This window comes from Tupaia chinensis, unplaced genomic scaffold, assembly GCF_000334495.1.
Source record: "Tupaia chinensis unplaced genomic scaffold, TupChi_1.0 Scaffold000426_1, whole genome shotgun sequence".
Lineage (NCBI taxonomy): Eukaryota > Metazoa > Chordata > Mammalia > Scandentia > Tupaiidae > Tupaia > Tupaia belangeri.
In genome coordinates this window covers 850,160-872,532 of record NW_006159931.1, presented here as the reverse complement: position 1 = coordinate 872,532, position 22,373 = coordinate 850,160, and the positions used below count along the sequence as shown (strand labels likewise).

At 39.3% G+C, this 22,373-nt stretch overlaps 1 long non-coding RNA gene across 1 annotated transcript in view; it reads right to left on the bottom strand.

Moving 5' to 3' along the window:
* Positions 1–3,446: 3,446 nt before the first annotated feature.
* Positions 3,447–22,373, bottom strand: part of LOC106735538 (uncharacterized) — a 39,850-nt gene continuing 20,923 nt past the window's right edge. The window contains exons 2-4 of the long non-coding RNA XR_001370832.2: positions 5,307–5,482; positions 4,777–4,871; positions 3,447–4,394 (exon numbers count right to left, since the gene is read on the bottom strand). This is a non-coding gene — a long non-coding RNA (uncharacterized LOC106735538). The remainder of the gene's footprint in view (positions 4,395–4,776; positions 4,872–5,306; positions 5,483–22,373) is intronic.

The following is a 22,373-nucleotide window of genomic DNA, read 5'->3' as shown; positions in this document are numbered from 1 at the left end:
ATATTACTTTAATACCTTCCTCAACATTTCAACCTCAGTAGACCTGAAATGAGCTTAAAGAACCTAAAATAACTTCTGGAAATGATACTCTCCCTTGCTTTTGAAGAACAGTCCATAATGGGAAAATTGCTAACATCTTACAGGATACTAGTATTTAGAGTTGACCATGACACACTGAGATTCTTTGAGCTCCTTCTGTTGCAACGGTCATGGAATTACATAAAGTATAAAAGGAGAGTATGAGGTTGTTGGAAGTCACGACTTCTTTTCCTGATTCCATGCAGAAATCTACATGACTCTGACAACCCAATAGTATGTGAATGCACACCGCACGGTCCTTACAGACAGGTCCCACTCGCATTGAGGAAAGTGAGGAGGACTAACACTTTCTTCATGCCACACACATCCTGGGAATGTTGTTTGATGATAGACGTGCAACAGCTGGATGAAGTCATTGCTCCTCACATATTTATGGAGAAATATCAAAATTTTGATGACATCATCCTCCAACTACTTATAGTTGGACGTGGGGCACTGGCAGACACTTGGATACGGACTGAAAGTTCAGGGCCTACCCGTTATGAGCTGTGTGGTTTTAGGCAGCTATTCTAACTTCTCCAATGACCCAATAGTGGAAATGGGATAATAAAGCCTATGCAATAGGGTTTGTCTGAGGATTAAAAATATGCTATCTGCTGGGACCAGCAGTTGGCATAATGGCTATGTCGCTAGATTCCCATGTAGTTGACCATGGTTCAAATCCCAGACCTGATGGCTTAAACTCACTCTGGGAACATGTGCGTGTGTGCCCAAGGTCCCGAAAGGAAAAGGGATTGTAGTGTGGCCATCCTTCCATGGGGTGATTTCTCACTTTCTGTTTCTCTCTGTCTTTCTGGTGAGTGCACGCACCCTATAGCAAAAATCTCTCAAAAATAATGCTATCTGCAAAACAATATGAGCAAATATAATTTTATATTATTGCTGTTTGCGAGTGAAAAATCAATAACAAATTATAAATTTATTATTTAAAAAAATTGTTTTGACTTTATTTTAATTTGACGAGAGAGAGAGAGAGAAAGCGAGAAAGCAGGCCACCAGGTCCAGGACTTGAACCACAGTCAGCCATGTGGGAGTTCAGCACTCTTAACCACCATGCCACCTGCTGGCCCCTATAAATATATTTTATATATTGTGAAGACCTTGATATCAACCCCTCATAGTCAGAGATGGAGTTTTATGAGGATGATTCAGACAAATGTGTCAACTTAGCTGGGCCATTTAACTCATCCTGTTTATACAAAACAAAATACACATGTAAATGAACTATGACGTCTATTAGTGGTAAAGAATACCCTCAGATCCCAACTATCAGAACAGAGGTAATATATTAGTCATATAATAGAGGCACGACTCAAACTTGAGAATGCAGTTAAGTTTGGTGGTAAAGCATTGTGACAAAGTACCAGGTGATGGGATGAGGTAAAGGACATTTGCACCCTGGTTTGACTGCTTATTCACTGTATGACTTTAGGGGGGAAACGAACCTTTCTAATTGTCATCCCAAACATAGGAATCTAATAGTTTTTACTACACAGGGTTGGGAAACATCTGTAAGACAATGCTTATAAAATGGCAATATTGAACCTGACGTAGAGTAAAAGTATTATAAATATTAGCTACGATGATTACATTCATAAGAATACAAGAGGAGAGGCAGAAAAACTGATGATTACTTTGAGCATAAACTTTGTGTAGGACACTCTGCCAGGATCTTTATGTATAATATCTTTTCTTATTATATATATATTTTTTTTGAGAGATTTTTGCCATAAGGCACATGCACTCGCCAGAAAGACAGAGATAGATGGAGAGACAGAAAGTGAGAAATCACCCCCAGGGGGAATAGCCACATTGCAATCCCCTCTCCTCCATTATCCTCTCAGGATCTTGGGCATGCACACACACACCCAGTGTGAGTTTAAGTCACCGGGTCCGGGATTCAAACCGTGGTCGACTACATGGGAGTCCAGTGACATAGCTATTATGCCAACTGCTGGTCCCTATATCTTTCTTTTTCTTAAGAGAGAGATTTTCACTATAGGGTACATGTGCTCTCCAGAGAGAGAGAGAGAGAAAGACGGAGAGACAGAAAGTGAGAAATCACCCCCCTGGGGGAATGGCCATGCAGCGATCCCTTCTTCATTCTCTTCTCAGGAAATGTACCCGGTGTGAGTTTGAAGCCAGTGGGTCTAGGACGCGAACCTGCAGTTGGCCATGTGGGAATCCAGTGATGTAACCATTACTTCATCTGCTGGTCCTGTTATATCCTCTTAACAACTCTAAAAAAATAAACAGCATTTTCATCTTTTTCAATGAGGCACACGGGACTCAGAGAAGTTATAGAACAGAGCCCTTAACACATCAATGTCCATGTGTTGCTTTAAAGAATCACGCTGAGTGCCTACTGTTTGGCAGGTGTCATTCTACATACTGTGGACACCAATGTAGCTCCCCATCCCCATGTGCCTAATGGATGGATAGAGAGCCGAATTTGGAAAAGTACTGGAAGCTAAAGGAAGTGGGGGATATAGATTGAGAACCTTGTAGACCATCAAGTTGATCATCACTTTGACTTTCACGATAATGGAACCTGCATAGCCTTTGTACTCGCTTTATTGATCTATTAGTCTTTTCCACATTTTTAAAACATCCTTTTATTGACTTAAAGGTTAAAATTTTGGCTCAGAGCCTTACTACCCCTGATGGGTAGTAGAGGGCCATGGCAGACAGCCACTGCCCAGTCGTGTATTCCTGGACAGGCCAACATGATGTGCTGGATGCCACTTCACCCTGACAGTTGTCTGGAGTCTCATTCACAAAAGTCTCTTCTGACACTGTGGTTATGCTCTGATGCAAAAAGTGGGCAGAATCAATGAGAAGAAAGGCTGGTATGGGACACACGTGACTTCGATTCTTTGACTACCCTGATTCCTCTTTTCCTTGACTCTTTTCCTGACTGTCAACATTCCTTCCTCCTCTGAGGGAAGTCTGGTGAACCTCAATGCTTCGTGGCCTCATTGCCTTCACCAAACCTAGGACGAGTGTCTCCACAGGACATTCAATTCCCCGAATAGAAAATTACTGAATTACGTTCAATAAAGAAACATGGAATGCCTGGAAAAACAGATGATTGAATGAATGCATCCCCCCTACTATCAATCAATACTTACCTGTTTGTGCGACTTTTTTTTTTTTTTTTAGTGGACGTACTATTCAGATCTACAGATTTATTCAAGTATATCCCCAAGAAACAGTATACCAAAGATACAATTCTTCTGTCTTGAATTTCTAGAAGATACATATTCTCAGAGGCATTGTAAAATAACATGCTATAACCTAAAAAACTATTATAAAGCTCAGGGTAGAAATTATAGGTACCATGGAAGACTGGTCAAAGAAATAGATTTTTCTTAATAAATATCTCTTTAAATCAGTTTTGGAATTTGACCACAAAATTTCCCTTATTAAATACTTTCAAAATGTTCTCTTTCCAAGAGAGTATCACCCACATTCTCTGAGACTCTAAAGTAACAATATCTTGAAAATAAAATTGATATCTTGTCATTTGGCCCTTCTTAGTTGCCAATTTGGAGCACTTCAGAGTAATTGTGTGAAAAATTAATGGAAAGAACAATCAAGTTGGCACACAAAGTGAGAGGTCTAGGGATATATCCAGCTACAACCATGTTCTCAGGACTTTCTTTCTGTAAAGGAGAAAAAGACTACTTGAAGGGTTGTCTGGTCCTCAGTGACAAGATAGTGTTGGTCTTCCAGCGTTATAAATTAAACATGAGTGGCACTAGAAGGACCTAAAATACAGATGTGTATTTCACACACAGACACCATACGTACTGGAGACTGTATTTACAGGCATAAAAACAAAAACAAAAAAACCACCCACGTTTTCCAGTGTGAGTACATGACCTTCACTGTGCCCTCCAGGTACCTTGTTTTCCCATTTTCCCAAGCATCTGAACATTCCTTCTGCTAAAAACAGCCAGCATTAATCCAGTGCCTCTCATTAAGCATGGTGAATGTTCCTTTTGACACAGCAAAACTGCAGCTAGTCTGATTTGTGCATGCCAATGGGTAGACTTTCTTGCCGAAGGGGTTTTCCTTGCTGCATATGGAAGGTGCTTAACTTGTATCCCCTTGCCAGGAGATGGTGCTGAAGCACGTATATAAATGCATAAGTAATTTTATGGAGCGTGACACTCCCTGTGGGTCTCTGGAGGTATGAATCACACTCTTCTGTTTCCTAGACTTGAAGTTTCCATGAAAGGAAGAACATGTAGCATCTTTCTCAATGTCCACATTGAGTCCATCTGCTGTGACTGCAGAGAAGAAGCTTGTGTTATGAAATTCTCTCTGAAAGACACTTATTAAATGCCAATATCCATTAGATAGATAGATAGATAGATAATAGGCAGCTATGGATGCAGATGTAGACAAAGATAGATGTAGGTATAGATTAGACATAGCTAAACAGGGGACTTCAAGAAGTTTGTGGAAAAGTGAAATTAAAGTATGAGTTTATTTTGGTGTGAAATATTTTGGAAATCCATACATAGTTTCTTTATAATACATATTTTCTAAGAACTTTTTGAATACCCCCATATATATATGTAGGTACAGACAGGAAGACACACACACACACATTATATATGTAGTTAAATATTAGATAGGCAGAAAACTTGTAGGGAATATGAAACTTACCTTCCCCAAAACGTCAGAATCCTTTCCACATCTGAGCATTAGCATCCTGATGTGTGTGTAGAATAAACGTATTCCCACGTGGAACCTCAGTCTTTCTATCCAAAGAAATGGGAATAACTACTTTTACCCCATCTTCCAAATCAGAGTATGGAATAAAAGCAATAATGCAAACGTATGTATACACTCGAAGCACATTTCAGATTCTAGGCAGGGGTTGGGAGATTAGAGTGTAAATGCAAATGTCTCCAGCATATTTGCATGAGCTTCAATTTAGTAGTGCCTTCCAAAGGAAAATGTGTTTCTCTCCACATATAATTCTTAAAATGACTCTAAACTCTGCAGCTTGGCATTTGGTGCATTATACATGAGGCAGGACTAGTTTCACAGCTGGACTGTATCGCTTGGGAGTACTTAGAATATTTCTGTTGCTAATGTAGTCCTGGGAAAGGCTTCTCTTCCCAAATTTTGAAAAGAAAAAGGGAGCGGTGGAATGTTCAAAGTATAATTTTTCTATTCCCAACAAGTCCTACCTTGGGTAGGGACATATTTCAAGTAATGCCATGTTTCTTGTCTTCCTTTCCCATTTATTGTGAACGCTTCCCAGGTTCAAACCCCAGTCGAAACTTGGGTGATACAGAGGAATCCAGAAGTAAAATCTGGAGGAATGATGCAGTCAAACAGGTAGTCCCTCAGTCACAAGAAGATGCTAAAACATTTGGAAAAGTTAGATTATTTGTGAACATTGATCTCAATTCAGCAATGGTGGCATGAGGTTCCCACTTGAGTCATAGTGGGAAGCCAGATTCAGGGCATACCCCTACACACACACACCATGTGCCATGAGAAAAAGATTTTCCCATAGCCTTCTCTCAGAGATTTGTTGGTAAGTGACATTATTGCATTTTTCAAATGAAGAAATTAAGACTCAAGCAGATACGTGGTTATCCTCTTATACGTTGAATTTTTAAATTAATTTACCTATTTTACATTCATTCACTGATCATCACAGTGTACAATATGCAATTTCCCATCCAGAATACACTGTATAGTGGCTTAATTATACATGCTATTGTCAACAAAGAATTTTCCATTTATTTCATAAATATAATATATATATATACACACACACACACTTTATTGATTCACAAAATATCTTAATCTAACTACTTCCAATAGCAAGTTCAGTTGATATATACATATCTGTGAATGCTTATTGTGGTCATTAAATAGGTATTTTTAAATATATTTTTAAATTTAGCTCTAATAAATCAAAATAAAAAAAAATGTTAAGAGAACTTTGCTTGAGACTTAAAGCCAGAGAACAGGTTAGGATTCTGTTCATATAGTGGGTACATGGACCTTCCTTGTTACTAAAGTAATGAAGTTTTTAGTTTATTTACTTATCTAATAAGAGACAGGGAGAAACAGTGGAGGAGAGAGAGAAATAAGACATCTTCAACAAAGTTTCATGATACTGAGATCTCCAATCCTCCCTGTAAGCCTGGATCACAGAGGGGCCTGCATACACCAGGCATGGTTAATATACAAGTCAACCTGGAAACCTGAACCCCCGTTTTCTGCAGGGTTCCAGCATCGCATCGAATGGCATACTACTGCTGTTCCACCATGCCTGGGACCAGGAAATAACTAAAGGAAATCAAGTGAAATATGCACACCCATGTCCCGGTCACTTTGTAATTGAAATACAAGTGCTCCTGGCCCATCTGTGCCTCTGCTTAGGGTTCTCACCTCTGAAAAACAGAGTTAGCAAACCTTTTCTTAAATAGCCAGATAGTAAATTCTTTTAGATGTACAAGGTAGTTCTCTGTCTCCACTGCTCAATTTTGCCTACTCTTGCATAGAAGCAGCTGTAGATAATACATAAGTGAGTGGGCATGGCTGTGGTTCAATAAAATTTACTTTCCAGAAATAGCCAGCAAACCAGATTTTGACTTTAGTTTACTGATTCCTGACCTAACGTATCCAAGAATGTCATGAATTCTTTCCTTCCAAATTCTATTCAAAGCTCACTTCAAATCCCCTCTGAGCAAACTTAATCAATAATCAGCCCAATATGCCAGGAAAACCCACAGCCTCACGCCATTTGTAAACATTTTGTATATAATGTGGCTTATTGTGTGCTTTCCAAAATGTGAGTGACTTCAAAAAGTTCATGGAACATGACTATAATGAAAAGAATTAATAATGATTATGCATGGATTCCAATTCTTTTTTGTACCATAATAAACTTGCACTTTGATTCCATTTTTCCATGAACTTGTTGATATCATCTTATATTTTAGAATCATTCTCTCCTCTTTCTTTTTATACTTTGTTCCCTCTTAAAAGATAAAGGACCTGTCCTACCATTCTTATTGGGATTAATGATATAATCAATCTGTTATGGTGAGAGAGTAAGCAATAAACAGGGTTGAATATTGAAAGGAAATAATGTAGTTCAGATCTGTTGCATATTTAAGTAACTGAACAGTGAAAGAAGACTAGAAAAATTGTGGGGAGAGAGTAACAGAATTCCATCTTTAGAAATATGAAAATACTGGGACCAGCAGTTAGCGTAATGGCTATGCCGCTGGACTCCCACGTAGTTGACCGCGGTTCGCGTCCTGGACCCGGTGACTTAAAACTCACACCGGGCGCCTGTGCGTGCGTGCCCAAGATCCCGAGAGGAGAATGGAGGAGAAGGGATTGCGGCGTGACCATTCCCCCAGGGGGTGATTTCTCACTTTCTGTCTCTCTGTCTCTCTCTGTCTGTCGGGAGAGCGCACGTGCCCTATAGCAAAACCCTCTCCAAAAAAAAAAAAATATATATATATATGAAAAGTCTTATGTGACTATTGATTAAAAAAAAACAACTAGGTTTGGGCAAGTGGTTTACAAATGTTATTTTAGTTTGGAAGGGATCATTATTTTGTTCCCAATGCTAACAATGACTGTGCCATGTCACTGCCACCCCTGAGGGTCACCATTCTTATCACATTGTATGTAATAGTCTGATAAGTCAACAGCGGTTGTCCAATTTGCTCTTCTAATCTGGACTGTTTCTTAGTTTGGGGTTTTCAGCCTTTAATAAATACCAATATAATATACTATGCTGAAGCCTATAAATAAAATATGTGCTTGGGCCAGTTTAGCAATAGTTCTTGGTGTCTGTCAATTTGATTCAACTTCAATTTCAATAACTTTATTGTCATGACAAGGTAAACATGAGCTCAAGAGTTGCCAAAGTCAATACATCAACACTTGGTTCTGGATACAGTCTCCGTGCTGTTTTCTTTTCTTTCTGGTTTGAATGAGGGATAGCCCAACCACCTCATGTTTGGAAAAGCTCTTTTTGCTTTGTATAAAAATAATCCAGCAAAACTGATGATCTCCTTCAGGCCAGCACAGAGAAATGCCCTTATTTGTTAGGCTGGCTTTCACAGGCCAATAAGCAAGAATTTTGGCAGTGTCAACCCTGTGAGATATAATAGAGCCAGGAAGAAGAGTTTTTCATGCACTTCAACTTTAAAAGTTAAAAGTATTCTTGCTGTTGGTTGTTAGCCATTATATCGATTAGAATCTGGCAAGTGTTTTCTCAAAGAACTGGGAAATAAATAGTATATAGGGGTGTGGGTCCTACCAGCATCCTTCTTACCTACTCAACTCTGCATTGTACTGAGAAAGCACCCATGGATAAGACTTGAAAGAATGGACAGAGATATGTATTTACCAAATAAAAATGTATTTACCAAAAAATACAACTGGCCCACAAGCTATAGTTTGGTAGCACCTAATATAGACCTACTACTTATAGGCTGACTTAAGCATTTAACAATGGCTTCTGTTTTACTGCCCGAACCTGTGGACTCTCACAGGGCTGGATGTTCACTTTGGTACCATAAATTATACTTGTAGTTCCTTGGTCAATGTTTGGATTGTTTGTGTCTATAATCCTGTGTCTATCACCGTCTCTGGTACATAGTAGGGACACTAAAAATTTTTACTAAAACAGGTTACTTCATGGTCATGTGATTCACTTTAGACCAAGAAATGTTAGCAAAAATTATAGACATCACTTCCTGGCAGAAGCTCTTAGATTCTATAAATGGTTTGTGCAGTTCTCCACATTCTTTTTTTTTCCTTCTTTAGAGAGAGATTTTTGCTATATTGCATGTGTGCACACCAGAAAGACCAAGAGGAGCAGCGAGACAGAGTAAAAAATCACACACACACACCCGCAGGGGTATGGCCACGCTGCAATCCCTTCTCCTCCATTCTCCTCTGGAGATTTTGGGCATGCATGCACACACGGCCCATGTGAGTTGAAGCTGCTAGGTCCAGGACTTGGACTCCAGTTAACTATGTGGGAGTCCAGTGACATAAGCATTATGCCATCCACATTCTGATCCCACAGTTTCCACATTCTGCTGGCATATGTGTATGCCAAGGGAAAGCCCCTTTTGTCCTTAATTCTTGAGTGTCTACAGGAGAAAACTTTCTGCATGTTTGTTCTGGGCATACAGTATGGACAAGAAATAAACTTTCATCAGTACTAAGACTTGGCTACTTTGTTCCAGCATAACTTGCTTCAAACATAACTAATTCAGAATCCTTTTAAATGTTTCTTCATATAGGGACCAGAAGATGGTATAATGATTATGTTGCTGGACCCCCACGTAGTCGATCATGGTTTGAGTCCCGAACTTGGTGGCTTGAAACTCACTTGAAACTATGTGTGTGTTTGCCCAAAATCCCCAGAGGAGAAGGGATTGTGGCATGGCCATGCCCCTGAGGGGTAATTTCCTGCTTTCTGTCTCTCTGGTGAGCATACATGCTCTGTAGCAAAACAAATCTCTTAAAAAAATTCTTCTATATAGATTCTCTTCTCCTTCTCTTATCTTACTAATATTTTGATGTTTTGAGTAGCCCAAATAGGTTGTATATTACTCAAAGATAAAAAGCAAGGAAAGCCTCCTTCAGTTTCCTCTAATCAACTGGACAAAGACAAATCCTGCCATGCAAGTTTGTGAGTATTGCCCATTCCAGACAAATGCCATTCTTGTACCATTCAATCTAACCAAGAAGGATGGTGGTAATGTCAGACAGATCTGTGCATAGGTCTCTGACGCACTGGGAACCCCGTTCATGAGTGAAATGAGCATGCATGGAGATAATGGAGGGTGTAAACATATTATCATAAATTCTAAAAACAACTACTGTGTAGTGTGATTACAGATGAAAAAACTGCTCTGCTCAAATGGCATGTTAGTGAACGAGCTTTATAAGTGATTATTATCTCCAGTTTAAAGAGTAGAGGTTACATGACTAACCAGGTTTACACAACTATAAGATATCAAAAACTAGATTCAACCACAAGGGATATTAACAGAAATATCTTTTCTCAGATCCAGCCATGCCATGTTTATCACATACTTGCTATATTTAAAGCATAAGGTTTATTTATAAGTATTTGGACCGCTCTCTAGCTCTATAGAAGGATGCATTTCTATAAGAGCCAATAGGTAAGAGTGCCTTGTCTAGCTGTTCTATATCCCAAAACTCAAGTTAATGAGAAACTACACATTTTGGGTCTTATGATCCTAAAATTCTTATCAGAGGGACTGGAACATAAAGGGTATTTGATCAGTAACTCTTGTTGATCATGATCTTGGGGCTTACACTGTCCTGAAGTGCCACTCAATAGTTTAATAAGCACAGGGTTATTTTGGTACAAAGTTGAAATTCTGAACTGAATTGTGTCCTCTCAAAATTTATGTGTTGAAGTTCTAACCCCTAGTACCTCAAAATATGACTACATTTTGAGATAGGGTCTTTAAAAAGGTAATTGAGTTTAAATGAAAATTAGCTCATTGGAGTGCACCTTAATTCAATATGACCAGTGTCCTTATAAGAATAGGAGATAGGACACAGACATACAGAGCAAAGACCAGGTGAAGACATGGAAAAGGCAGCCACCTACCAGCCAACAAACCAAGGAGAGAGGCTCAGGAGAGACCAGTGTTGCTCATATTTGAGCTCAGATTCCAGCCTCCAGAATTGTATCATAAAGTAAATTAGTTTATTGACATCACCAGGTCTGTGGTACTTTTTAATGCAAGCCTTAGCAAAGTAACACAGCTGAATTCAAGAAACTGTACTCTAGTACACAAGGCAATTGTTCGCTTATAGAATCCTCCAAGCAGACACTCACAGGGTCTGAGTTTCACTAGAGTTCAGATAGGCTAATGTCAATCAAATGGTCTCAGAGGGTACCATACAAATGATTAGAGGACTCTAAGCACTCTAAGCACGATTTCATTACTAATAAGGTTGGTAATGATGGGTCAGCAGGTGGCACAGAGGTTAAAATGTTGGACTGCCACATGGCCAATAATGGCTCAAGTCCTGGACCTGGTGGCTTGCTATCTTACTTTCTCTTTCTCTCTCATTCCTGGTGAGTGCACATGCCCTATAGCAAATTAAAAAAAAAAAAAAAAAGAAGAAGAAGAAGAAGAAGAAGAATGATAAATAAGTAAAATTAGAAAGATTGGCATAATGATATATCATTCTTTTTTGCTTATATATGTAATTTTTATGAATTGCTCTATATCTTCGGATGTGAAGGAAATGTAAGTTTATTCTTCAATTGAAATTGGTCTCTCTTTCTCAAATTGAATTTCAGTCTGGCCGAAGCTTCTGTACCCTTAAGACTGTGTCTAATGCTCAGGGACTTTAGAGGCGTTCGATGATGGGAAGATCAGGTCTCGGTGTGCTTATTTTCATCTGTCATGCAGCGTACTACTCTACCTATATTCCTTTTGGCCTCAGGGTCTTCTGGGTCTGACTCTTTGTTTGGTTTGTTTTTAAGCTAATTTTGGATCATCCGGCATTCAGGAATCCCTCCTATATTTCTGAATCATGCCATTTCTTAGGAACTTCCCTCTTCAGCCACTCTTAGGCAAGAGAATTCCTTCAGTTACTGGGTTCGTCCATTGCTGCTATGTTGGACGACTGGTTGAGGCTCCAGTTCCCACACAGTTCCCATGCTCTCCTATCTTAGAGGACTTCTGTTTTGTTTAGGGGTAGCAATATGCCAATAAAAGACATTTGTTTGTATCCTTGTAGCCAAATGAGGCACTGGAACCAAATTCTGGTTGTTGAGATACAAGCAGAAATTATGGGTGGGACTTTAAGAGAGACATGCTTTTTTGCTCTTTCTGCCTCCTTCCTGCTTTTGAATATGAATGTGACATCATATGCCGTCATGTAGGAGCATTGGAAAATGGTAAGGAGGGAGATATACTGTTACTAGATGATCACGGAGTCACCGTAACTGGACTTCTTTTTTTTTTTTAATTTTTTTTTGGAGAGGTTTTTGCTTTAGGGCATGTGTGCTCGCCAGACAGACAGAGAGAGACAGAGAGATAGAAAGCAAGAAGTCACCCCCCAGGGGGGATGGCCACACCGCAATCCCTTCTCCTCCATTCTCCTCTTGGGATCTTGGGCACGCACACACACGCGCCCGGCGTGAGTTTTAAGCCACTGGGTCTGGGACGCGAACCGCGGTCGACTACGTGGGAATCCAGCGACATAGCCATTACATTAACTGCTGGTCCCCGTAACTGGACTTTTTGAGCGAAACAGATAAACTCTTACCTGTTTCAATTGGTGCTATTGCCTTGGCAGAGGTGGGGTAAAAGCCAGTGTCCTGGGATCCCGCTGCAGAGGATGGAGGGTTAGATGTGTGCTTTCACTCCCCTCCTTACAGCTTGTCTCCCAGACATCCTGTCCTACACCGAGGAGAGTCTAGGCGGGTGCCTGAACTCTTGATCAGACAACTCGCTGAAGCTGGGGAGAAAGCTGCTGACCATTCACAAGTTTTAACAGTCACCTTTTGTTCTCTGTGGTCCAGAAGATTCAGGACTGCAGAGCTCCATCAGTTCCAGAGCCAGGTGATTTAGGAGCCATCCCTCCAACGAAGGCAGTAAAAGTTAGGACACTTGATGCGTGCAGAAACTGATTCCAGAGAGAGTCTGCAGATCTGGATTTATTGCAGGAGCAAAGCAGGGAAGAAGATGTGGGGGGTGCCATACTTCTGTTCAAATAGGCGGAAGTTCACCCTGTCCTTGCAGCAGGAGACTTCTGGCCTGGAATTACCCTCGAGATAAGCCAATGGTATGCCCTCTTCCCTTTCAGGCCCAGAAAGGGCCCCCTGTTTCCTTCCATTTAGAGGATGCAGGAGTTTATCCCTAGAGCAAGCTGGGGAAGAGACTGTGGAGAGTGTAATCCCCATTATTTTGGGATTTGTTATATTAAAACTGAACTACCCTCTTATTTTAGGAGTGAACTCAGACTAACCACTAAGTGATTTCCACCCTAGGATCTAATCCCACATTGTCTCCTTGGGAATAGGGTGCAAATCTTTCCAATTTCTTCTAAACGTATCTTGATTTTCTTATTTGTTTTCTCTAGGGTTTAGTTCTGAATGTTTGAATATCCCACCTCCTCTCAAGCAACTGCTAACACTTAATTCTTTATTCCTTCCCACTCCATTGACCCTCTTCACTACAACCAGTATTAGTGTTTTCTATTCAGTGGGACACAATGTTTAAGAGCACAGGAACTGGAGCCAGATTTCCTAAGGTTGACTACTCTGATCTACCTACGTGTAAGCTTGGAAAATTCACCCAGTCTCTCTGCACTTTAATTTTCCCATCTGGAAAGTACAAGTATGACAATTCACATGGAGATTGTGAAACATGTTCCGAACAAAGCAAGCGCTCGATGTATTTTAGGTAGCATCATTGTCATCATCATTACTTTTAGGGATGGAAATACTTCTTTTCATGTTATCATGTATGCTACCAAACTTATTGTCATTACTAAAGGCCTTCCCATCCCTTAGGGGAACGTCGTTTTTGAAACAGGCAAGAAAACAGCTCCTTATTGGCTATTCTGTTTGGGAAATAAGTGGCAGAGAATGACCTCACTGACTGTGAGAAAGGCCACTATACATAAAAAAATGCAGGAGAGAAGAATTTGGGGTAACATTTTGCAATATTATTCACTTCTTGCTAATATTTTTTTCTAAAATATTGATTTAACAAATCAGTAGCCATTGTATGAATCAATGATGTAGAACTATGAAAAGAGCCTAGGATTTGGTCAAAGGACCAACTGTTCCTGGTTGCCTAGAACTGATAAGAAGCCAGACATTTAGTGCTAAAATTGAAAGCCTGGAAAAGACAAGGCTAATTGATCACTTTAGATTTATTTCAAATAGTTCTTTGATTAAAAACTGGAGGACCATGTTGACATGATTGTTACCTCACTGGATTCCCACCTGGCTGACTGTGGTTTGCGTCCTAGACCTGGAGGCTTGAAAGTCATGCCAGGTGCATGTGCCTACATGCCCCAAATCCCAAGGGGAGAATGGAGGAGAAAGGACTGCAGGGTGGCCATCCCCCCTGGGGGATTATTTCTCACTTCCTGTCTCCTGTCTCTCTGGCAAGCACATATATCCTATAGTAAACATCTCTCTAAAACAAACAAACAAAGCCTGGTATCCCCATTTCCTAAGGTAGGAAGTTAATACAGTTCTCTTCACGTTACTATATTGAAGTTAATGCTTCACCTTTTAATCCTTAGTTTACTCATCCAGAAAAAGGGAATAATAGTACAAGGTACCTTGTGTAAAGTATTTGGCAAAGAGTAACGATTTTGATTAACAATAAATATTATTTCCCCCTGCTTTATATGATACCTGAACACTGAATTTCTTCAGTAATAAACTCAGGGAATTCAAGGCAGAATTCACCATCAAGACGTCTTCAGTCATGTATGACCTGAATGAAACTTTTAACAAAAACAAATGGCATACTGCACCTTCAACAGTTACATGCAGAAACCTCCCATAAAAGACCCTATTTTAAAACCAATGAAAGGAAACTCCATCACTCTAGCTGAATGAACATAGTCATCAGCAACTGAAAATGGAAATTAGTTAGCAGAGGGTCCCTGGACACCTGTGGAGAAATGACTTAACAACCAGTGACTGAGACAGAGGTTTCCTTTTTTACCCCAGCAAATAAAAAGAAATGGGAAAAATATGCTTCCCTGGGTCTTTAGAAATAGCTTACTTAAAACTAACTTATTTATAATAGATACTTACCATTGAAAAGCGACTAGGGAAAAAGAATCTGAATTCTGAAGAAGAGGACATTGAACTGCATCGTATAGATGTCGGTACATCTTTTTTATAAGCTAGACACTCGATTATCCATTGCGTTCATGAGGTGAAGTTTTCCTCTTAATCAACTATTCTGCCTACTGGAAGGGGTGGTGGGGCTCTTTATTTGCCACAAAGTTTTCTAAGAAAGAGGGTTTGCTGCATCATTTATTCCCATTAGAAGTTGCCCCAACCTCTCTCCCCCGCATTTAAAAAAAAAAAATTACCATGAAAGCCCAACTAGAGTAAAATTTACCTCAAAGAATACACAGTAGCATTTCCTCACCTTGAGCTCCTGCCTGCTCTCTACACATGCAAAAAGGAGATCTATCTCTGCAGACTGAATTATGAACTAACCTAGAATGTGTTCAAATATAGGCATGCCAAGTCATCTTAGAAAAATAGAGGCACTCTGGTTAGTAAGACCAAAGTGTTGATTGCCTTAGGGGGAAAAAAAAAATAAAGAAAGAGTGAGTCCACCGAAGGAGGACTGGCCAATCATGAAAGAAAGAAAAAGGGCATGCACACGCATGCCTGGCATGTACTGCTGGGGCTGGGGCTTAAAACCGGGCTGCTTGTGTGGGATCTGGTTTCCTCTGCTCAGTATTTAAGTGCTGTGCTATGGGGCAGGCTTGTCGTGACTGCTTTTATATGAACAGACCCCATTAAATGCGTGGAAAAGTGGAATTAAAGTACAAATTTATTTTGGTGCAAAAAATTTTGAAATCAATGCATGGTTTTGCATAATACATAAACTTGTGGAAGATCCCTAGTATCTTATGATTCTGCCCTTCCCGTTAGACAGGCTCTGTGTTCCTTGAGGAAACATTTTCTGTCATACTCATTTAATGTCTGTTATGCTGTAGGCTCAATAGCTATTTATCGAATAAGCAAATGAATGACTGAAAAAGTTAAGAGAGAAAGAAGGAAGAAAATGGGGAAAGAATGAAAGCAAAATTGTGAAGGGACGAAAGAGAAAGAATATATATTGTTAATGAATGAATTAAAGGCATCTACGCATGACTGATGTCGTATAGGGAATAATTACTACTATGGTTTGAATATATCCTCTAAAAAAGTTCATGCATGGAAATTCAGTGAGCCATGGTAGTGGTGTGGGGAGGGTGGAGACTTATTCTGATTGGGTTGTTCAATAGTGGACTCTTTGGGAAGTGATTAGGCATCAGAGTGGAGCCCCCATGAATGGATACCCAGGTGCTTATTAGAAGATAATAGACACAGATACATATGTACTCTCCTGCTCTCGTGCCTTCCACCACATTACCCCTAGCAAGGAGGCCCTTCCCAGATTCAGCTCCTTAACCATGGCCCTTCCAAACTGTGAGCTAAATAAACCTCTATTCTTTATAAATTATTCAGACTCAGGTATTTCTCTTATTAGCAACACAATGGACCAAAATGACTACTACAAAGACTTCCATAAAGAGTCAGAAACATTTGAATCTTGGGACCAGCAGTTAGCGTAATGGCTATGTCGCTGGACTTCCACATAGTCAACCACGGTTCACGTCCTGGACCCGGTGGCTTAAAACTCACGCCAGGCGCTTGTGCGTGCATGCCCAAGATCCCGAGAGGAGAATAGAGGAGAAGGGATTGCGGCGTGACTATCCCCCCTGGGGGGTGATTTCTCGCTTTCTGTCTCTATGTCTCTCTCTGTATGTCTGGCGAGCGCATGCACCCTATAGCAAAAACCTCTAAAAAAATAAAAAAAGAAACATTTGAAACTTAAAACTTACGTAATTACAGTTTGTAATTTCTATTTCTTTCTATTGATAAGCAGTAAAGCATTAGACAACACGAACACATGCAGCCAGGAGGCTTTACATGTGATTTGACAATATCAGAAAGGCAAAGTTATTGTACAGGCTGTTATACAAAAGTCTTGGTAACTACAAATTGTAATTTTTGTTGATATAGAGTGCATGTGCTCACTGGTGAGAGAGAGTGAATGAAAAAATCTCTGGGGGGATGGCCATGCCACAATCCCTTCTTCTCCATTCTCCTGTTGGGACCTTGGGCACACATAGACATGCACCTGGTGTATTTTCCAAGCTACTGGGTTTGGGACTTAGTTGGTCTTGTAGGATCCAGTGCCTTAACCTCTATGCCACCTGCTGTCCCCAGATTACAATTTTTGATGCCCGTCTTATGAAAAATCCATTGCTATAAACATGACACATAATACTGAGGAAATAAAAAAGTAGAGCTCACTTGCTACCATTAAAAATAGTTTTGTCATGTTTTGTGGGGATTTCTGTTTTAAAGCATGAGCTTCAAGGCATTAGTGCAAGTTGACATATTAATTACTTTGCAGAGCCATGGACAGTTAGCAAACCTAAATTGACAAAGAACTGACACCTGGATATTCAAAAGTGTGCACAGACAGTTCAAACAAAGCCATGGTTGGTGAATGGACTAATGTCAGTATTGGGTATCTATTTCCTCCCAATGAACACATATTTATTGCTGATATTTTAAAAGGATAACTGTAAAATGTCCTCCTAAAAATCATCAATAAGACATAATTTGGAGTATTTTCTTCTACATTCTTCAGTGTACTTACTGCATTATCTTTATATATTCCATTTTATTTTATTTTTTGTTTTAACAGTAGATATACAGTTATTTAACCTACTTTTTTTTTTACCTAACAATATCTCATTGACATACTTTCTTGTCAGTAAGTCTAAAGTTATACCATATGTAATAACCATAGAATTTACTCATAACTTGCCATGGTAGCTTCCTATCAAGGAACTTTAAAAGTCCCCACTTGGTCTTTCAATATTTTTACTTTGAGTGTCATGGACAATCTAGCCTTAGTCCAGATCTTGGAATTCCTCTTACACCTTTCTGTCCCTCCTCTCTTTTCAAACACATCAAACTTCTTCTTCTGGAAGCCAAAACTGAACTCTCCTTTTAGACTTTTAGACTTTGGACCTGCTGTTCCTCAGCTTCCAATGTGTCTATTCTTGCTCTGATGGTGGCTCAGTCCACCTGGTCATCTGGATCTCCATGTCAACGTTTTCAATGAGGCCTTCTTTGACTACTCATAAACACGGCTGTTTGAACATTTTCTAACCTGTCATGTATGCTGTCGTGGTTGATCATTGTGAAAACCACTGTGAGGACCTTGTTTGTTTCTCATTGTGAAAACCACTGTGAGGACCTTGTTTGTTTCTCACCTCACTCTTCCCAACTAGAGTATCATTTCACAGGAGTGGAGACCTTGCTCACCTACTCCTTACAGTGCTACGAGATAGTAAGATAATAGGATCTTAGGGGTTTTTGTTTGTTTGTTTGTTTTTAACTGAATTCATGTCACTTCTGGAATGTTTCCTAAACAGGAAGCTCACTAAGGTGATAGAAAAAAAACTGGAGTAGAAATATCCATTAAAAATCAATCAGACCTATATTAGACTAAAATTGTCATAGTAATAAATATTATCCAAAAAGGCTAATAAAAGAAGCTAAGGATATATTAATTATTTTACCTTGTGACTAGATGTCTTTATAATTGAATCTACAACAGCTTTTTTGGTAGTGGTGGTTTTATGTAGATCTTATGCAATACAACTTTGAATTTAAGATTCTGCATGTCATAGTGATTTCATTAGGTCAAAAGAACTGGGCAGATTACGCCAACTGCTGGTCCCCTTGTTTTTTGTTTTTATTTGGTGAGGTTTTTGCTATAGGGCATGTATGTTCACCAGAAAGACAGAGAGACAGAAAACAAGAAACTGGACAGATTTATATGCTCCAGTAATATATTTGATTTGGAGAAAAGCATCCTTCAGAAATATCAAGGGTCTGCTTTTTAAGAGGATTAATAACATTTTTCTAATTATATATATATATTTTTTTCACACTCACACAACAAAAGATTATATGTTCTTTCAGGACCTAGAGACATGTTATGTATTTCTGGTACCAGCAGAAAAAAATGAATTGATTTAAGTATATTACATTCTTTTATTTTTCGCCATTCACATTCTAATGATCAACTAGGCATGTTGTTTTCCATATTGTGTAGTAATATTAATCATTGCTCTATCATTCCATCAACAAAACAGTCTGAGAACTGCTCTGTAGATGGATCTAGACAGTATGGTTACTAATGTCTGATTCACCTCTTTCAGCCTCCACCTGACTGCTCTAAATGCCGCCCAGAATCCAACCAGTGTGATGTCTCGCTAGGCAATTTCCCTTTGGTTTATCAGAGGACTTGAGCTTGGGCATGGCTCCAGCCCCAGGAGTAGCTCATCCTAGCATCTATTAAGCTATGAGATGTGCGTCCTTGTTTCACTTTCCTGCTTGAAGGCATCCGTTTATGCTTATTTCCATCCTTCAGTTGATGGATTGATACAGGAACTTAAATACGTCATTTGTTTTTCCATCCGTTCCCTTTGTAGCGGTTGCGGATTCACTTCTGGTGCCAGATTGAGTCCAGGGTGATTTTAAAGTCCAATAAAGCAAGGAAAATCTCTTTTCCCGTTGTTCCCCCCACCCCATCCCATGTCTGTTAATATGCAGCAACTGGGGGGAGAGATGAAGTCTGTGGCTCATTTTCAAAGGAGGAATCCAATTTGGATTTTATGGATGTTGCTGTCACTGGCCCGACATTGCTTTCTTCTTTCACCAAGGATGCAGCGTCAGGGTTTACTGCTGCTGCTGCTAATGGAGACCTCTCTGGCTGTTTGGGTTGAGAGCATTTCTGTTTTTATGTATTGGAGTAATTAGCCCTCCTGACCATATCTCAGGAAGTGTCTGGATTGTAGGATTAGGATAAACATCTTCAGTCAGGCTTTCTGAGTGTGATCAATGTGGGGCGTTAGCATCTCATTTGATGTGTTTTTATCAAGGCTATGGGGTTTCCAAGCTCTCCCTTTGAAGGGGCTCGCTTTCAATTCTTGAATCACCAGGGCATGGCTTAAGTGACTGGGACAAAGTTAAAGAGACTTTTTCAAACAATTTATATGTCCAAGGCCCAGCTTAATCTTGGCCTCTGCCTGGTTCCATCTTTGAGTGCTCACAGGTGGGTCTGAACTCTGTCTCACTTTGGTTTCCACTGAACTACAATTCTCAGAAACTCTAAAAAACACTGTTTATAAAGTGAAACTTTTGTTCACAGCTTTTTAAAAAGTAAACTTTATTTTTAGTTCAGTTTTAGGTTCACAGAGAAATAGAGGAAAAGGAATAAAGATCGTCCATACCTCCCTGTACTGCACATGCAAAGCCTCCTCCATTATAAATATCACCCACCAGAGTGGTGCATTTGTTACAACAGGTGCATTTCAATTAACACCCCATTATCACTCAAAGTCCTCAGTTACATTAGGGTTCACTCTTGGTGTGCATCTTACGGGTTTGGACAAATGACTCGTATCCACCATTAACCAGAGTAGCTGCACTCCCCTAAAAATCGTATGTATTCTGTCTGTTCTTCCCTCTGTCCACTTAACCATGCAACCCCTGATGTTCTCTTTCTAGTTTTGCGTTTTCCAGAATTACATATTGTTGGATTCACACAGTGTACAGCCTTGGCAGATAGTCTTCTTTCACTCGGTAATAGACATTTAAGTTTCTCCATTTTTTAATGGTTTGATCATTTTTAGCACTGAATAATATTTCATTGTTTGGATGGAACACAGCTATTCACTTATTCACTAAAGAACATCTTGATTCCTTCCAACTTTTGTCAATTATGATTAGAACTGCTACAAACATCTGTGCAGGGAGTTTTGTTTGGACAATAGTTTTCTACTCCTATACATAAACACTATGGAGCACAATTGTTGGATTGCATGGTAAGACTATGTTTAATTTTGCATATAGATGCCCCGTTATTTCAGCATCATTTATTAAAAAGGTTATCTTTCCTCCGTTGTATCGCCTATGTCAAAGATGAGTTGACGATATTTAAGTGGGTCTACTTCTGGGCTCTCTATTCTGTTTCAATGATCTATTTGTTTATGCTTTTGCCAATACCACCCTGTCTTGATTACTGTAGCTTCAACGTAAGTCAGTTTCATAACTTTGTCCTTCTATTTTACTGTAGTGTTGACTCTTCTGGGTCTTTTGTCTCTTCATATAAACTTTAGACTCAGTTTGTTAATAGCCATGAATTAACTTGCTGAGATTTTGGGTGATTGCATTGACCTACAGATCAAGTTGGGAAGAACTGACATCTCAACAATACTGAGTCTTCCTATCCATGAACATGGAATAATTCTCCATATATTTAATTTGTCACTGATTTTGTTTACCAGAGAATTGTCGTTTTCCTCATATAGATCTTCTACATTATTTGTTATATTTATTCCTTAGTTGAATTTTTAGGTGCTAATGGAAATGTATTTTAATTTCAAATTCCACTTGTTCTTTGCTGGTATGTACGAAACTGATTGTTTTTTGAACACTGTAACCTTACTATAAGTGCTTATTATTTTCAGTAGCACATACACATTAAGGATTTTTATGGTTCATGGAGAATTAATCCTTTTAAAATTATGTAATGTCCCTCTTTCCCAGATATGGTTTTTTGCTATAAAGTCTGTTTTGTCTAAAAGTAATGTAGCTGTTCCTGTTTTCTTTTGATTACTAGCATGGCCTATTTTCCTCCGTTCACTTCCTTTTTAATGAAATTTATTTTACTTATGTTAGCAAGCATATGTGCACATGAGAGATACAGAGAGAAAGCAGGAGAAATAGAGAACCTTTCCAGAGTCTCATCATGTCAGGATTTTCGTTCTCCAGCTCTCCAGCCCACCAGGATTGTGGACACAGATGTGCATGAATTTTAGCTGATTGGAACAGGGATTTAAATCCCTAGTAGACTGTGTGGCTTCCAGCACTGCAGTTAGTATTCTACAAACTGTGCCACTTAGGCTGGGTCATCAATCTAGTCCTTTTAATCTGTCTGTCTGTTTTAGTCTGCTTTGTTGCTAATAAGAAAAAAATGCATAGGCCTAGGTGGTTTATAAAAATAAAAGTTTATTTGGCTCATAGTTTGAATATCCGAGGTCCAGGAGCCACATCTGGTGGAGAGGTCGTTTAGTTATATCACAACATGGTGGAGACCATGACCTATGTTCCACATGCTTCTTCTGGTCTTGTTTCCTATCCTTATAAACCTATAAAGAGTCAATGATAGGAGATCAATTCTAACCACTTAATCACTTCCAAAAACCCTACCTTTAAATAAGGTATTAAAGTGACTTTTAATGTCTTCACAAATAAATCTTTTTTTTTTTTTTTAGAAGTTTTGCTAGAGAGACAGAAATGAGAAATCAGCCCCAGGGTGCTGGCCATGACATAATCTCTTTTCCTCCATTCTCCTGTTGGGATT